Here is a 16250-nt window from a genome sequence, read left to right as displayed (position 1 = left end):
ACACTGCCCTGAGACTACAGCCTTGCCTGTGGAGGGCTACACCATCATTGCTGCACCACATCATCTGTCCCAGAGGATCTGTCTGCAGCGTCGACTTAACATCTTCCTTGCCGAACACCACAGGTGGCGTCACGAATCATTCACTAATAAACTTTAATAATCATCCGCACACCCAACATCCCCCTTTTACAATGGACGCCCAGGGCCATGGACCGGGTCACAGCTACCGTGACATCTCCCATTGAAATCCACCGGGCCCGGCTCCGAGTACCCCGCCGCACTGGCGAATCCCTGGGGGCGATCCATATGTGTTGCAGACGCACTGTGGGGGTGCATCATACTGTATTGGGGAACTGTTGAGACATAATGCAGGGGGAAAAGTAGGGACAGCATACTTTGGTGAGTGCACACTGTAAGAGCATCATACTTTGTTGTGGGTACACAGTGAGAAGCATCATACTGTATTGGAGGCACTGTGGGGGTATTATATTGTATTGAAAGTACACTATGGGAATATCATATTGTATTGGGGCATTATGTTATGCCTCTGGGGGTAGAAGATGGGGGCATCATACTGTGTTGGGGTGCACTTTGGGGCATCATACTGAATTGGGGGCACACAGTGGTTGAATCATACTGTATTGAAGGCTCACTGTGTGAGCATCATACAGTGCATGTTTAAGTGCATTGTCTGGGCATCATATTGTGCATATGTGACGTAATGTGGCGGAATCATACTGCGTACATGGGTAAGCACTGATGGCACATTATACTGTGTAGGTAGGGGAGCACTGTGGGAGCATCATACTGTGCTGAGGGTGCACCCTTGGGACATTCTACTATGTTGGAGAATGCTGTATGGAAAAATGATCATATATTGGGGTGGCACTGTGGGGACATCTTACTGTGTGGGTGGGGTTGGACTGTGGAGTCAACATATTGCTCATGTTGGGGGCTCAATGTGTGAGCATTATACTGAACATGTGGGCCCACACTGAAGAGGAATCATGTATGTGGATAGTCCATAATGCACTTGGAACTTACTCAGGGGTCATTATTATTATTTATTATTATTTATTTCTATAGCACCATTGATTCCATGGTGCTGTACATGAGAAGGGGTAACATACAAAGAACAGATATCACTTACAGTAAACAAACTAACAATTACAGACTGATATAGAGGGGAGAGAGGACCCTGCCATTTCGGGCTTACATGCTACAGGATGGTGGGGAAGGAGACAGTAGGTTGGTGGGTTGCAGCAGTTCCAGCGATGGTGAGGCGGTAGCTCCAGTAGTGGTGAGGAGGCAGCGGGGATCATTTCAGACTGTAAGCTTTCCTGAAGAGATGGGTTTTCAGGTTCCTTCTGAAGGATCCGATTGTGGTTGATAGTCGGATGTGTTGGGGTAAATAATTCCAGAGGATGGGGGCTATTCGGGAGAAGTCTTGGAGGAGGTTGGGTGGGAAGCGAATAAGTGTGGAGGAGAGAAGGAGGTCTTGAGAAGACCGGGTCATCATACTGTATATGTGGGGGTGCACTGTGGGACCATCATACTGTGTAGGTGTACTGCGGGGACATCATACTGTGCACATTTGGATATACTGTCGTGGCATCATAATGTGTATGTTTGGTGGAATGTGGAGGCATCATACAGCGCATGTGAAGGTGCACTGATTGACATCATACTGTGTTGAGGGCATACCCTGGTGGCATTATAAAGTGCATATGGCATGACAGTATACTGTGAGAGTATCATACTGTCTTGGGGGCATAACTTTTGAGTCATACTGTATTGAGGGTGCACTTTGGGGCATGATGCTGTGCAAGTGAAGGCAGACTGGGTGCATCATACTGCGTACGTTTAGATGTACAGTCAGGGCATAATACTGTGCCTATGGAAGCACACCTTTGGGGAATATCACTGGGCATGTGCGGGTCTCTAGCTGCAAAATATGTGGGGACATCATACATGTCCAGGGGATGTAGGAGGAAGGACTGGAACAATAAAGGCAATGGTGTCTCTGCGCTGAAACCATTGGGACTGCCACTAGTGTTGCAGGGAGACAGAGAACCTGACCGGGACAGGCCTGTGACCTCTGCTGCCAAGGGCGGGTCTGATATAAAAAGGACTGTGCGCGGGAACCTGGGGCTTCTGGTGGGAAGACAGGAGGTGAGGCAGGTGAAGGTTTGCTCCCTCCCTGCGGGTAACACTACTGACGGCAGACTGCTCTTGAGTGCGTGCCCCCCAACATCCAGCAACAGCACCAGTGATGCCAACTGCACGCGACCGCTGTCAGGAAACGCTGACCTTACTGCGCAACGCTTGACCGCTGACAGCGTAGAGTGCACAGCTCCCACCAGAGACTTCAACTTTACAGCTGTGTCTGTGGCTTTGATACCGGAACCCTCTGCCTCATCCGCTGAAAAAACAGCCACTGGTACCTGGACATACAGCATCCCACCAAATGTTCCCGGATTCTTCGTCACCGCTAAGAGACAGTGCCTCCGGTACATCCAGGACCGCTTCCTCAACGTGACGCACCGTCTGCGGCACCACCGTGGGATCTTCCAACCACCTCCCTCTGGATAACAGAGTCTGATAAGTTGAACCCTACGTTTTTCCTTTCCTGCCGTTAGCAATTCTTGTTTTGTTACCGTCGTTGACAGCTGAAGTCAAGCTGACACTGCTTTATACTGAACTTCCACATATTTGCCCGTGCAATACTGCTGAACATCTTGTATATATTAACTCCCTGCGTGGAGAAAGCGTTGTTATCTTTTTCGCTGATTATATAACAACACCCGTTAACCCTTGCTCTGCCTCCTGCTCGTCACTGCATCCTACGTACCTGCTAGTAACCTACAGGGACATGCTGTGTCGGTAGGCATGTGAGAAGGTCACTGGTAAAATATTGTGGGGGGATATGTGTCACTCAGGATGCTAACATCAGTGATCTGAACCTGGAGAAATGCTCCAGTGTGGCGCCCCTGAGGCTCAGTCGCCACAGAGGTACTGCACCTTCTCCTAAGGTGTAGTGCCCCACCGCCTAGGTAAGTTGGGAACTCCTTTCCACACTCCAACATCTGCATCCCACACACAGGATAGTTCAGTAGGTCCACCTAGCAGCTTCAGGCTGGGGGTAGCAGAGCACCCTTCGTGGAACCCTGCTTTGTAACACGAGGTGTGCTGGGAGGTGGGTGGAGTTAGTATAAAAGAGAGGGAAAGTTTAGAATTACAGGTCAGTCTGACGGGAGGTCAGGCGAGAGAAGTTCAGTTCTGAAGTTAGTTTGAGTTCAGTTTGAGTTCAGTTTAGAAAGATTGCTGCAGCTGCCTCAGTGATCTGAGCCAGCTGGCACGGGAAAGAGAAGAGAAAGGGAAAGACGTAGACCTGCAACCTAAGCTTCCATAAGAGAGAGAAGGAACAGCGCAGAACGAAGGAGTAGGAGAACAGAGAGGAGTTGTGGGTTAGAAGAGGAACCCTGCCTATAGGTTCTCAGTGCAAGGCCGGGGCCCGATCCCCGAGGTTGTATGGACACTTATGGTTCTGAGGCAGACACCGGTCAAGTAGTTGGCTGTAAATGCACTACTCCCATCCAAGACTTGAGACACAACAGCAACCGATTAGCGAGCCAGGACTCTGCGAGGAGTCCCTGATAGAGGCTACAGCTGTCTGTCATACAAGTAGAGTTGTTAGGAACATCTGACAGGAGGAACTTCAGAGTAACCACGGTACTGGAGCTCTTCACACTAAAGGTGCAATAGAGGAGTCGTTCAAGAAAGGCACATGTTGGCGGAGTGTTGGAGAGGAGAACCCTGACTTGCCCGGGAGGTTGATTGAGTCTCTACCCCGGAGGACACGGCACAGAGGCAGGCACCAGTGGGTACCACGAACTGTGAGTAAAGCTTTGAAACTGCAAAGCCCTGGTGTCCTCCATTCATTCACTGTTAACACCTTCAGCACCGCTACATCTGGGTACCAGCATCTACACCATTCTGTGCCTCTCCTCATCCATTGCACCTACACTGCCCTGGGACTACAGCTCCACCTGTGGAGAGCTACTCCATCTTTGCTGCACCACACCATCACTCCCAGTGGATCGGCATGCAGCGTTGGCTCAACATCTTATTTGCCAAACACCACGGGTGGCGTCACGAACTATCCATATAAACTATACTATTAACATCACCGCCACTGATATTGGGCGCCCAGGGCCACGGACCGGGTCACTGCTGCTGTGACACATCCTCCTGACACCGCCCCGGTACCGGGTACCCCGCTGCCCTGGGTGTGAGGGGTGACCCACCAGCATACTAAGTTCTGAGAGGAGCTAATTGGCCATGTCAAGGGATAGGTTTTATGTGAACAGCTAAAGAGTGGGTGGGATCCTGTTCACCATATTTCTACCTCAGGATGTGGTTCAGAGTAAGTGTTTGATGTCTCTGGAGATGAGACCTCCGGAACTGTGCTCACGTTAAAGAAAGCTAAACCTTGCATTTTTCCCTGAGTGGGCGGATCCCTGCAGCCGCACCGACTGTACTGTATGCTATTTTGATTTCTCGTTTTGCCACAAGGACCATGTTTGTTCATTTAATTTTGAACTGGTTTTTGAAGCACATTTTTAATAAACCAGTGGAAGATTTAAATGAAAAGAGCTCCTGTGTCTACCTCTGTGAGCAGTTGAGTGAGCTGATCTACCACAGGTGGTGGCTAGAAGTGCAGGCAAGATCCCCAGGAAGCCAGTGTGATGGCTGTGGACAAACTGCATGTCCTGGGTGAAGGCGGCTATAAGGATGGAGTAGCGGTCAGACCAAATGGAGGAGCTGAGCAAGCACCTGATCCAAAGCCAGCGACAGCAGCACCAGCAACAGTAACAAGCCCACCAAAAGACAAATAAATGTCCGATGCAACAGATCCAACAGCAGCAATGGCAGATGGAACTACTCTCATGGGAGGAATACAGCAGAGAACCTGCCCCACCCCCAAGTTGAGATGATGACTCAGGGGGATGATGTTGAGGCTTTTTTGGTGGTATTTGAAAGGCTCGTAGAGTGAGAGAAGCTGTTGCCACAGCTGTGAGCAGGGGTGCTGGAGCCCTATTTAAAAAATTATTATGACCTCGCTTTACACGATGCAAAGGAATATGCTAAAATAAAGACAGTAATATTGGCACTCTTGGAAGTGACTTTGTCTGTCAGTGCATAACGGGCCCATCACTGGGCATATTTTAGCAACAGGGGGGCAAAAAGTCATTAGGGAAACCATTGCCCTACCATACTGGGGTACCCAAAATGAGACTGACTCTCAAAAAAAGGGTACTAGAATATGAGGCATCCTAGGGTCCGCTGAGGGATTGACGAGGGTAGGGGATAAGGATTTAATTTGTTGGAGGTGTCAGAGCCTGGGGCACATAGCCATTTGATGTCCCATGTCCCCCAACTGATGAACTGCAGCCTAGGGTGGAGCAGTTTGTATAACGCTTATCTGGCCTGCCCTGTGGACTGTCAACTTGGGAAGGGGTTGCTGAAGATTAATGGAATATTGGCGTCTGGACTCTTGGACACTGGGAGCCTAGTGATCCTCATGAGGGCTACACTCCCTCACCAATTGATTCCCTGAATGATTGTGGGTATCTGCTATATTCACGGGGTGCTAAGGGCTACCCTGACGCTCGAGTAGCCATAGAAATGAACTGTGGCACTGAGTCCTATGAGGTTGGGGTGGTCAAGGACCTGATACACCACAATTATAATAGGGCGGGACTGTAGCTTATTTTGGGATTTATGGTGAAAGACAGGGGTGCCAAGTTACTCAGATAGAAGCCAGTTCGAAAATGAAGAATGCCAATCGCAGCTGGCAAAAAGGACGAGACGGAGACCCACGAGGCCAATATTCTAGAGTTGGGGGTTTCTGAAGGGAATTTTGGGACTGCTCAAATGAAAGCTCTTACCTTAAAAGTGTCAGGAGCCCCGCACTGCACTTGCTCACTGAGGAAGTGCGGGTGTTCTGAGTACAAAAACAGGCTCAAAGATACCTGTGGAGCAGGGCAGCAGCGGTGACGAATTTCCATTGATCTTGTTGGACACCTAGTTAAGTCCACCAGAGGGCACCAATATATCCTAGTGGACATGGAGTACGCAAGACAGTCCCCGTATGCAGTACCCCTGAGAAAATCCTCTGCCAGGAGTATAGCCAGAGATCTAGTCAATATGTTTTCCCAGACAGGCCTGCCAAAGGAGATCCTGATGAATCAAGGAATTCCTTTCATGCCAGACTATTGACGGAGTTGTGTAAGGGTCTCCAAGTTATGCAACTAATGACATCGGTATACCATCCACAGATGTACGGCCTGGTAGAAAGATTCAACAAGACCCAGAAGGGCCACGTATATTTATTTAATTTTGAACTGGTTTATGCAGTATGTCATAATCAATCAGTGGAAGACTTAAACGGAAAGCGTTCCTGTATCTACCTTTGTGAGCAGCCTAATGAGTCGATCTACTGTAAGGAGGCGGTGGAGGACCTCAGTGCTCCCTCTCTTCTTTCCATGTGGCTCCTGTGTACCTTATGTAAATATGTTATACTACTATGTGCTACTGTTGTATTACGCCACATTATGTCTATATTGTGTATGGTGGGGAGTTCCCCTTTAATTGCCTCTGTATAGAACTAGGTTAGGGGCAGTTAAAATATAAAGATGTGGGCTGGGTGAGTAGCAGAAAAAGTCGGTATGGAGCTGCTGCTCCCAGTTAGTAACCCAGTCACGTTTGCCCTGGGTGGGTGTGCAGCATTGCCAGACCCCAGGAGGGGATAGAATCTGTTGCCCCAGACTCAAGGACAGCAATACTGGCCCCAGGATTCTGTAAGGGCCCCGCCAAAGGGACTTTAAGTGTCCAGATTCCGGCGTGGGGACTGCCACCTCTTTCAGCCGTCGTGACTGTTGTGGGTACGGCAGCGACAAAGCTAGGGAGAGAGCAGGAAGCCAGTGTTTGTACTTCATACATCTTTGTTAAAGACGTTCTCTCTGTGGCTGCTGTGGCTGCTGTGCTGGGGCAGCTGGACTGGGGCTGGGGCAGCTGGGCTGTGCTGGGGCTGGGGCAGCTGTGCTATGCTGGGGCTGGGCTGTGCTGGGGCAGCTGTGCTCAGGCTGGGGCAGCTGGGCTGTGGCAGCTGGGCTGGGCTGGGGCAGCTGTGCTGGGGCTGTGGCAGCTGGGCTGGGGCAGCTGGGCTGTGCTGGGGTTGGGGCAGCTGTGCTGTGCTGGGGCTGGAGCAGGTGGGCTCTGTGAGGTGAGGGTGGCGGCTCTCTGTGCTCCGATGCAGGGGCGGCGGTGGCTCCGCCGGCATTTCCTCCAAGCCCGGAGGCCCCCGCACATCCCTTGCTGGCCGCCACCATGTTGTGGTGGCCTCCGGGAACATGGATGCCGGGAAGATGGCTGCCGGTACGGGGATGGCGCATGCGCAGGTCCAGTTCTCGTCCCGAGATCTCGGGGGACGAGATCTCGTTGCCGAGATTTGAATCTCGTCCCCCGAGATCTCGGGATGAGATCTGAACCTGCGCATGCGCGGTCCCCGGACCGGCGGCCATCTTCCCGGCGTCCATGTTCCCGGAGGCCACCGCAACATGGCAGCGGCCAGCAAGGGATGTGTGGGGGCCTCTGGGCTTGGAGGAAATGCCGGCGGAGCTGCTGCCTCTGCACCGGAGCACAGAGCGCCGTTACCCCTGCACCGGAGCACAGCCTGCTGCCACCACCGCACTACAGTGCCCCGTGGCACCCGCACCAGCCTCCAGAGGTTAGTATATTTCGACCATAAGATGCACCCCCCACTTTCCCCAAAAATTTTGGGGAAAAAAAGTGCATCTTATGGTCCAAAAAATACGGTAGATGATGGAAAACAAGTACATGGGAAGTTGTTAAGAACTACAGGTGCTTCTAACAAAATTAGAATATCATCAAAAAGTTACTTTATTTCAGTTCTTCAGTACAAAAACTGATGCTCATATATTATATAGAGTCTTTATAAACAGAGTGATCTACAGTATTTCAAGTGTTTATTTCTGTTAATGTTGATGATCATGGCTTGCAGACAATAAAAACCGAAAAGTCTTTATCTCAGTAAATTAGAATAATTAACAAAAACATCTGCAAAGGCTTCCTAAGTGTTTACAAAGTTCCCTTAGTCTGTTTTAATAGGGTCCACAATCATGGGGAAGACTGCTGACTTGACAGATGTCCAGAAGGCACTCATTGACACACTCCACAAGGAGTGTAAGTCACAAAAGGTCATTGCTAAAGAAGCTGTCTGTTCACAGAGTGCTGTATCCAAGCATATTTATGGAAAATTGAGTGGAAGGAAAAAGTGTGGTAGAAAAAGGTGCACAAACAACCGGGTTAAGAGCAACCTTGAAAGGATTGCTAAGAAAAGGCCGTTCAAAAATTTGGGGGAGATTCACAAGGAGTGGACTGCTGCTGGGGTCATTGTTCAGCCTTCATACACGTTGACACAGTGTCAACATTCCCTAGTCTTGTGGACGCATAGTATATCTCTTCCCAAGAGTAGAGCTATTGGAGCTTCTGGATCCGACTCAGGTATCAGGTAGGCTATATGCTTCAAATGGGGGTGATGTGTCGCCACCTCCCGTGAAGCTATCTCTGACCTGTTGACAGGAATCTGTTTGCACTCCAGGATGGTCAGTAACGATAGGCAGGTTTGGCCATCTATGGACTCCACCTTGTATCCAGTTGCTTTTCTCCCTGCCATCTCAACATCTCAACGGTACCTGAACACGTCTTCAGGGTGTAGGGAGAACCAAAGCCTACAATGCTGAAGTTGTCAAAGAAGATGGACCTGGCTAGTGACCTATTACTTTGGTCATCCAGGATTGCGTATATCTTGAGGGCTTTGGCCTTGCGGCCTGCAGGATAGACTCAGACAAGGCAGATTTTTGAGCAGGACCTTCCTACTGTGAATCCCTTGCAGATCTCTGTACATTTAGAGCTGACCTCAGGGGCATCTTCTTCAGTGTCCTGCTTCCCATCATGCTCCTCTGCTTGCGACAACACTCGCGGGGGTGATCCAGGGTGCATGGCTGCATTGTGATCCATGCTGCTTCATTCTGCACATTTCACGCTAGCTTCACAGTTCCTGGTGAATTGAAAGATTGTGGCACAACATTTGAAACAGATATTGTTCTCCTTGAGGAAACCTTTGTGATCCTCCAAAATCTTCTCTCTGAAGGCTCTGCATTTTAGTAGAGGATGTGGTTTCTTGTGTAGAGGACAATTTTTACTGACATCCTGAGGCTTGCTCTCATCTGGAGGGGGTTTATTCACCTTGTGAGGAGGGCCTGTGGAAACAATGTTAGTTTTGTGGACTGCCACGGGTGTATTACTCGGTTTGACACCGGGGACAGTGGAACACGACAATATAAAGTCAAAACTAGGGTCATTTCTAATCCAAGATTGTTTGGTGACAAAATCAACAAATATAGTGAAAGGAGGGTATGGTACATTATGATTTTGTTTATACCGTGAGCCACATGAAATCCACTTTTCTTGTAGGTTGTAAGGAAGTTTCTCTACTATCAGATTGACACCCTTAGCGGTGTCTAAGAATGCCAATCCGGGCAAGTCTCCTTCCTCCTGGGCAACCTGTAACTCAATCAATAAGTCACTCAGTTCTCTAAGCTTTTGATAACCTTTAGATCATATCTTATGAAAATCATCAATTCTTTTATATAAAGCATTCTCTATGAATTCTACTGTCCCATAGCATTCATCAAGTCTTTCCCACACTTTACGTAGACCTGTGCGGAGATGCTTTACATTAATGTCTCTCAGTCTTTTGGCTTGTTCGACTAACTCACTTCCGAGCCACGTTACCAGGAGATCTAACTCCTCACTACAAGAAAGGTCCAGACCATGAATGGCATTCCGGAACGAGGCTCGCCATGACCTATAGTTCTCGGGTTTGTCAGTCAACTTTGCAAGTCCTTTTGTAACCTGTTCTCGGTGGGCAAAGAATTTTGCAAAGTCCTTGGTGGCTCCGTCAGTGCTGGTACGAGCCGGTGTGTTTTAGTCATGTCTAGTGTATGGTGTATCACCATACCTGTAAGACGCTTCTGACTCCGGATAGTGTGTGCAGTACTTTCTTAGTTAAGAAGGTGGCTCTTTAAAGCGGGATGGGAGCTGTACCTTCTTCTCGGTGGAACGGTAGCTGTGGTCGACATCTCTGTGCTGGACATCTCCTCGCTTATGGTAGTGAAGTTCGGATTTGGATCGCTGGTAATCAGCATGGGCTGATCGATATGATGCGTCAGGACTGTCATCCACGCTGGAATGTTGACGGATGCACTCTGCGACGCGCTGAGCTGGATCTTGATGCTCTAGATCTGGTCCGGGAATGCTACTGCTTCACTCAGAATCAGGATTCTTGATAGCTTCCAAACTCTCAGTCTTAGCTATTACAGCTGCTGTCCCTTTGTCTGCAGCAAGTCTTTCTAGTTCTGCCTGCAAACGTGCGGTTTCGGCTTGCAGGCGTGCAGTTTCTGCCTCTCTGTCTCTCTGCCTGCAAACGTGTGGTTTCGGCTTGCAGGCATGCAGTTTTTGTATCTCGATCTGCTTTTCTCAGCTTTAAATGGCTCCTACAGAAAAAGCTAATTCTTTTAAAAGGTAATTTATTAACAAATCATTAAAAATGAGAAATAATATCAAGGCACAAAAAACACACACTGATCGATTATCAAAAAAAATCCAGCTTCTTCAAACATATAACATCACCTCAGGCAGGTATATATACTCTATTTAACCCTATAGGGCCCTTAATTCTTCCCTGCCTGACAGCGGAGGTTGGCACCTTCTTGGAACGCAAATGGCGCCCCCGCTCCACGGTGGCTATCCCTACTTGCCCTGTTAAATTCTATATTAGATATACCAGATTACAGAGCATCAGATGTTGCGCCTGGTTGCTCTGAGGGAGCATTTAATAGCATCATGAGCCTCCTGATGAACTCCCTGAGGGGGAGGGAAACGCGTTGAGGCGAGACTCTAACAGCGATGAGCTAAGTAATATTTATATGGATTTGTGCTGATTTCTATTTTGGGCATAGTGCAATATTTTGAATATGAGTGGTATGGGTTACATTGTTAACGACTATCATCATATGGGGGGAAAAATGCTCTTATGACCTGTGAAATGGTTGAGATCTGTATTGAAAGAGATTTTATAGGATCACCCATGAAAGTTATTGAATGTCATGTTGGTAACCCACCCTCAATATTTTGAGAATTGTGTGAGGGATTTTTTGTGACAGCAACTTCATAATAGATTGCTTATAATGGCTATTTTCGGTCTCATATATACCCCTAGAGATATTGCTGCTACTGTGAAGGGTCAGTAAGGGATAGCCTACGTGGAGCGGGGGCACCAGAGTAACTTAGGGTGAAACAGCTCCGCTGTTAGGCAGGGAAAACCTAAATAGGGACCGGTAGTAGAGTTTGTTCCCGCTGCACTATATTCCCATAAAATAAAGTAAAGTTTGTTCCAGCTACTGTTTTTCACCCCCTTTCCTAGTCATTTGTGGTGGTTTTTGGCATGAGTTTCTTTGATTGTTACTGTGATTTGTTGAGCTCAGCCATTCGGTTGCTCTGTAATCTGGTATATCTAATATAGAATTTAACAGGGCAAGTAGGGATAGCCACCGTGGAGCTGGGGCGCCATTTGTGTTCCAAGAGGGTGACAACCTTCGCTATCAGGCAGGGAAGAATTAAGGGCCCTATAGGGTTAAATAGAGTATATATACCTGCCTGAGGTGATGTTATATGCTTGAAGAAGCTGGATTTTTTGATAATCGATCAGTGTGTGTTTTTTGTGCCTTGAGATTATTTCTCACTTTTAATGATTTGTTAATAAATTACCTTTTAAAAGAATTAGTTTTTTCTGTAGGAGCCATTGGATGACTAATTTAAATATAATTGATTTTCTCAGCTTTAGATGCATCTCTCGTTTGGCGAAGGAGGATCTTGCTTTGGCTGCTTCGGCCTCGGCACGAGTGACAGCAGGGAGCTCTGCTATTGATGACCTGCCAGAACTTGCTCGAGACCTCGTTTTGAGTGAGGATGTGCTGTTTTGAGACATTGTGCACTTAGCTGCGTATTACTGAGTATACTGGCGGGAAACTGAGTCTGCGTGGTGGGCTTCCGTGTGGCGGGAAAGATGAAGCACTTGTTGGCGGGCTGCACTCTCAGTACTTGTGACTGTATGGCGGCCGCTGCAATATCTGCAGGCAGCGCGGTGTGGGTACAAGTGCCTACTTAAGTCATATTCGATACGTCTAGCATATGTTTTACTGTTCTGCCTTCATACACATTGACACAGTGTGCACTCTAGCATACAGCATATACCACCTTCTATCTTCCAAAATAAGCAGACTGTTCTCTGTAGTCTAACTTGTTTAATGGTGAAGAGTATAGAACATGCGGTAAAACTATAAAGAATACAAACGATATGGGTAAGTATTGGGCAGATGATCACACAGCTAACACAATTACAGAAGTATACAGTGTGATGCAAACTTTACATTGAACACACAGGTGTCTAATTACATCTGCTGAGCTCTGGCTGCCATACAGGTAATAACCTCTCTGAACAACACTGCATTGCAAGAAAAGATGTTAAGGTACTGTCACGCTTAGCGATGCACCAGCGATCCCGACCAGCGATATGACGCGGTCAGGATCGCTGGTACATCGCTAAGTGGTCGCTAGTGAGCTGCCACACAGGCAGATGTCACCAGCGACATCGCAGGGGTCGCTATTTACCTGTCACACTAGGCGATCCTGACGTCCTCCCGCCCAGCTCCACGCTCGTCGCTCGTCTCTACACAGGAAGCGCCGCAGGAAGCTGACGACGAGAAATGGTCCAGGACGTTCTCACGTGATCATCGATAACCAGCGGGGGAGCGGGTCGTAGGTAAGTATCACATACAGCGATATCGCTAACAATATCGCTATAACGTCACAAGTTATAGCGATATTGCTAGCGATATCGTTTAGTGTGACAGGCCCTTTACTCTTTCCAGATATGCTTTACCCAGATAACGAACTCAAGTAGGGAAGTTACAAGAGGACAGATACACACGTGCGTCCTAAGAAATACACAGAGGGAAAATGGCATCTTCCTTATCCCAGATGCATTGCTTCAATCCCACAATGCAACAATGCTATTTAAGACACAGCTACAAATTCAGCCACCACTAGATTGTGCTAACTAAACCCAGCACATATTACAAACATATTTGCCCTGTATTCAGTGGGCAGAACAGTCATTGCTTCAAGTGCCACCACAAACAGATATATCCAGAACATGGGCTACAAGTGTTGCATTCCTTGTGTCAAGCCACTCATGACCAATAGACAACATCAGAAGCGTTTTACCTGGGCCAAGGGGAAAAAGAACTGGACCGTTGCTCAGTGGTCCAAGGTGTTGTTTTCAGATGAAAGTACATAATGTACTGTACATTTAGCATTTCATTTGGAAATCAAGGTTCCAGAGTCTGGAGGAAGAGGGAAGAGGCCACAATCCAAGTTGCTTGAGGTCTAGTGTGAAGTTTCCACAATCAGTGATGGTTTGGGGAGCCATGTCATCAGCTGGTGTAGGTACACTGTGTTTTATCAAGACCATCTACAAGGAAATTTTAGCGCATTTCATGCTTCCCCCTGCCGACAAACTGGAGATGGAAATTTCATTCTCCAGCAGGACTTGGCACCTGTCCACCCTGCCAAAAGTACCAATACCTCGTTTAAAAACAACAGTATCACTGTGCTTGGTTGGCCAGCAAACTTACCTGACCTTAACCCCATAGAGAATCTATGGGGTATTGTCAAAATGAAGATGAGAGACACCAGACCCAACAATGCAGACAAGCTGAAGGCTGCTATCAAAGAAACCTGGCCTTCCATAACCCCTCAGCAGTGCCACAGGATGATCACCTCCATGTCAGACCACATTGTTGCAGTAATTGATGCAAAAGGAGCCCCGACCACTGGTATTGAGTGCATTTACTGAACAAACATTTCAGGAGGCCAACATTTCGGATTTTAGAATCATTTTTCAAGCTGGTGCTATAAAGTATTCTAATTTACTGAGATAATGACTTTTTGGTTTTCATTGGCTGTAAGCCATAATCTTCAACATTAACCCCTTCGCGACCCAGCCTGTTTTCATCTTTCTGACCCGGCCAATTTTTACAATTCTGACCATTGTCCCTTTTTGAGGTAAAAACTCTGGAACTCTTCAACGGATCACACTGATTCTCAGAAAGTTTTCTCGTGACGTATTGTACTTTATAATAGCAGTAAAATTTCTTCGATATGACTTGCTTTTTTTAAAAAAAAATGGAAATTTGGCAAAAATTTTGAAAATTTTGCAATTTTCCAACTTTTAATTTTTATGCCCTTAAATCAAAGAGTCATATCACACAAAGTAGTTAATAAATAACATTTCCAACATGTCTACTTTACATCAGCACAATTTCAGAACCAAAATTTTTTCGTTAGGAAGTTATAAGGGTTAAAGGTTGACCAGCGATTTCTCATTTTTTCAACAAATTTTACAAAACCATTTTTTTTAGAGACCACATCACTTTTGAAGTGACTTTGAGGGGTCTATATGATAGAATATACCCAAAAGTGACACCATTTTAAAAACTGCACCTCTCAAGATACTCAAAACCACATTCAAGAAGTTTATTAACCCTTCAGGTGCTTCACAGTAATTTTTGGAATGTTTAAAAAATGAACATTTAACTTTTTTTCACAAAAAATTTACTTCAGATCCAATTTATTTTATTTTACCAAGGGTAACAGGAAAAATTGGACCCCAAAGGTTGTTGTACAATTTGTCCTGAGTACGCTGATACCCCATATATGCAGGTAAACCACTGTTTGGGAGCATAGCAGAGCTCAGAAGGAAATGAGTGCCGTTTGACTTTTTCAATGCAAAATTGGTTGGAATTGAGATTGGACGCCATGTCGTGTTTGGAGAGCCCCTGATGTGCCCCCACAAGTGACACCATTCTGGAAAGTAAACCCCCTGAGGAACTGATCTAGATGTGTGGTGAGCACTTTGAACCTCCAAGTGCTTCAAAGAAGTTTATAATGTAGAGCCGTAAAAATAAAAATTCTTATTTTTTTACAAAAGTGATCTTTTTGCCCCAGCTTTTTATTTTCTTAAGGGTAACAGGAGAAATTTAACCCCAAAAGTTGTTTTGCAATTTGTCCTGAGTATGCTGATACCCCATATGTGGGGGTAAACCACTGTTTGGGTGCATAGCAGAGCTCAGAAGGGAAGGAGCGCCGTTTGACTTTTTCAATGCAAAATTGGTTGGAATTGAGATCGGACGCCATGTCGTGTTTGGAGAGCCCATGATGTGCCTAAACAGTGGAAAACCCCCACAAGTGACACCATTGTGGAAAGTAGATTCCCTAAGGAACTTATCTAGGTGTGTGGTGAGCACTTTGAACCTCAAGTGCTTCACAGAAGCTTATAATGTAGAGCCGTAAAAATAAAAAAATTTATTTTTTTCACAAAAATGATCTTTTTGCCCCCAATTTTTTATTTTCCCAAGGGTAACAGGAGAAATTGGACCCCAAAAGTTGTTTTGCAATTTTCCCAAGGGTAACAGGAGAAATTTGACCCCAAACGTTGTTTTGCAATTTGTCCTGATTATGCTGATACCCCATATGTGGGGGTAAACCACTGTTTGGGCGCATGGTAGAGCTCGGGAGGAAAGGAACGCCATTTGACTCTTCAATGCAAAATTGGCTGGAATTGAGATCAGACGCCATGTCACATTTGGAGAGCCCCTGATATTCCATAAACAGTGGAAACCCCCAATTCTAACTCCAACCCTAACCCTAGCACACCTCTAACCCTAATCCCAACCCTAACTATAACCCTAACCAAAAACCTAACCCTAACACACCCCTAACCCTAATCCCATCCCTAACCCTAATCCTAGCTTTAGCCCTAACCCTAACTTTAGCCCCAACCCTAACCCTAACTTTAGCCCCAACCCTAACTCTAACTTTAGCCCCAACCTTAACCCTAACTTTAGCCCCAGCCCTAACCCTAACTTTAGCCCCAACCATAACCCTAACTTTAGCCCCAACCCTAACTTTAACCCCAACCCTAACCTTAATGGGAAAATGGAAATAAATACATTTTTTTATTTTATTATTTTTCCCTAACT

This window comes from Dendrobates tinctorius, unplaced genomic scaffold (assembly GCF_039654945.1).
Source record: "Dendrobates tinctorius isolate UK_male_01 unplaced genomic scaffold, ASM3965494v1 ptg000056l, whole genome shotgun sequence".
In the NCBI taxonomy this organism is placed as follows: Eukaryota; Metazoa; Chordata; class Amphibia; order Anura; family Dendrobatidae; genus Dendrobates; species Dendrobates tinctorius.
Note: the sequence above shows the minus strand (reverse complement) of the source record.